This window comes from Durio zibethinus, unplaced genomic scaffold (assembly GCF_047325235.1).
Source record: "Durio zibethinus cultivar Kanyao isolate XHJ-2024 unplaced genomic scaffold, ASM4732523v1 HiC_scaffold_213, whole genome shotgun sequence".
NCBI lineage: Eukaryota > Viridiplantae > Streptophyta > Magnoliopsida > Malvales > Malvaceae > Durio > Durio zibethinus.
Window position 1 is genome coordinate 2,501 of NW_028322836.1, and position 2,829 is coordinate 5,329.

General features: G+C 30.0%; 1 non-coding gene across 1 annotated transcript; it reads left to right on the forward strand.

Annotated features, from left to right (window-relative positions):
• Window positions 1-1,202: 1,202 nt before the first annotated feature.
• On the forward strand, window positions 1,203-1,290 carry TRNAS-GCU (transfer RNA serine (anticodon GCU)). The gene has a single exon. It is a non-coding gene; the product is annotated as a tRNA-Ser (tRNA).
• The last annotated feature ends 1,539 nt before the right edge of the window (window positions 1,291-2,829 follow it).

Sequence of the window (2,829 nt, forward strand, 5' to 3'; positions counted from 1 at the left end):
GATTTTTTCCTCATACTTATTCAACTGGAAGTATTGATCCAATTCAAAAAAAAAAAAAAAATTATGTTTCGTAATTTCATAATCCAATTTTTCAATTTAGAATATAATCATATAATTATATAATTTAATTGGCCCTTGGATACAAATCACGAGAATGTATATTCTTCCTCAAATCTTTCGTTGAGAGGTAAAGGATTAAATCCTTTTAAGAAATAAAGTTTTTGCTCGGAATATGAATCAAACCGAAGGACCCCTTAACTATTAAGGGGATTAATAGAACGAATCACACTTTTACCACTAAACTATACCCGCTACAATGCGATTATTGTATATAAAGAGACCCTTTGTCGAACAGGGGAATTGGGCGTAATCAAGATAGGATCACAAGATAGGGGGATAAAAAATCCTGAAAATTAGAGCCTTGCCGCCTTTTGTCAGAAGACTTGATAAAATTAGGAAAAGAGTAGTTATTTCATTTAAATAACTAAATAAAAATAACTAAATAAAAACTTCTTTCCTTTGTTATAGGAGTTTTGATAGATAGGGTTCGACAAAAGAACTTAGTCATAACATAAAAATGGATTGTGCAAAAATCCATAGTTTTTTTTATTATTTATTCTAGTTATTCTAGTAAAATAAATGTAAATAAAAAGAAAGAGGAAGAAAAGAAAGAATCGAAATGATATTTGGATTCTATATCATAGGAACGGAAATAGTACTTCTTCTGCTTCTGATTGTTGATTCAATCCAATAACAAGATTTTTTTGTTACAACAAGTCAGATCGCAGAATCATAGAAAAAATTATTTATTTGAGTTGAAAATAAAAAAATGAGCCCGGCCGGGTCAGTACCCGGCCGGTCCGTGGAAATTGGAAATAAAAAAGTCCCTTTTGAGCGAAATCAAAATGAAATGGAATTACTGATAAAAGTTGTATATATTTATATTCTATATAATAAAATTAAGAATCTATAGATATATAGATTAATAATACCCTAATAAGATTAATAATACTCTAATATTAATATAAATAAATAAAAATTAATATAATTAATATATTAATATAAATAAATAAAAATATAAATAAATAAAAATCTATATAACAAAATAACAAAGGTCTATATAACAAAGGAAAGAGGGCTTTTTTCAAGCATTTCTTTTTGCGTGCTGTAACTGTAACATAGTAATTATCTTTTCTAAATTAGGAGAGATGGCTGAGTGGACTAAAGCGTCGGATTGCTAATCCGTTGTGCGAGTTATTCGTACCGAGGGTTCGAATCCCTCTCTTTCCATTTCGGTTTTTGACAGTGGAATAGATCAAATCCTAATACCATTTATAAAAATGAAGCAAGGAACTCTCCCTTTTTTATTCTTCCCGTCCAGGATTACCAGGATTACGTCCCGGATCATTAGATAGGAGTCCGAAGATGAAGAGAGAAACAAAGAATATCGTTGCGGTGTAAACAACGAATTTAAGATTACGCATTGTACAACCTCCCATAGAATTTTTTTGTAAAAAGAAGAGAATGGATTCTTCGTTTTTATTTTTCTATTTATATACGCAATTATACGCAATTTTTATTTTTCTATTTATATATATACGCAATTATACGCAATTTTTATTTTTCTATTTTTATACGAAAATAGATTCCTCGTTTTTATACTACATAGCCTATTTTGACACCAAGAAATAAAGTGATTTCTAGAATTTCTAGAAATCGAAAAGAATTTTCAGAAATTCATTTATAATAAGAGTTGAGTTTTTCATTACAAAAAAAAATTCTTTTATACCAACAATTATATATTGTGGCGGACTTTAATCCAAATAGGGTTCTTCGGCGAAAAAGGGTCAGAATGAGGAAATGGGATGATCCAGCTTTATCATGGCTATCCAAGAATTTCAATCTTTGAATTGAGGGTTCGGTTCGTTCATAGTGTTCATAGTGTAAGACTTATCTAATCTTTTCAATTGTTACAATTTTTTTTTCTTGAATAAATCATGAATTTTTCTAGGACAGTATTAAGGATCTCATCGAAAACTTACAGCAGCTTGCCAAACAAAGGCTAAGAGAAAAAAGAGAACAGGTATTACTGGCATAAAATCTACGATTGGATTCAAAAAAGCATAGGCCTCGGGCAATTTGGCGAATAAAAAACTACTCGAAAAAAGGGCAGAATTCAAACAGATACAGATCAAATTAAAGATATTAAGATTAAGCATAACAAAATTTTGTTCTTGGAGATAATTTTGATTGAGTTATTAATATGTTTTTTGATATAAGGAAAAAAATGAAGAAAGGAAAATAAGGCAGACTAAACAATACTTCTTTGAACTCACCCAATCAAAAAGCCTTCAATTCTTACAAGAGAATAGAAGAAATCATACTTTCATACAATATCTTAATTGAATTATATGTAATGATCAATAAATTCGGTTTAATTCTCTATCCATACGTGCCAAAATCCTAGCAAGAATCTAATCTATTCCATAGTTATTTGGAACTGGAATTGACGAACAGGGAATACCCATATTAGTGTTTAGTAGTTTCAAATAGAAATCTAAATGGGGCGTGGCCGAGTGGTAAGGCAACGGGTTTTGGTCCCGCTATTCGAAGGTTCGAATCCTTTCGTCCCAGAGCCTACTCTTTTTTATATATCAGAATAACGATATCCGAATCTAAATTGCTCTTTTTTTTTTAACAACCTTCTTTCTAAGAGTCAAATATTGGAGAAAATGTGATTCTTGCTTTTGATTTTTAATGATTTCTTAAGATTGGCACTCGAAGAACTGTGAGATTGGCGAATCTATTTCTATCGAGTTATTTGATCTA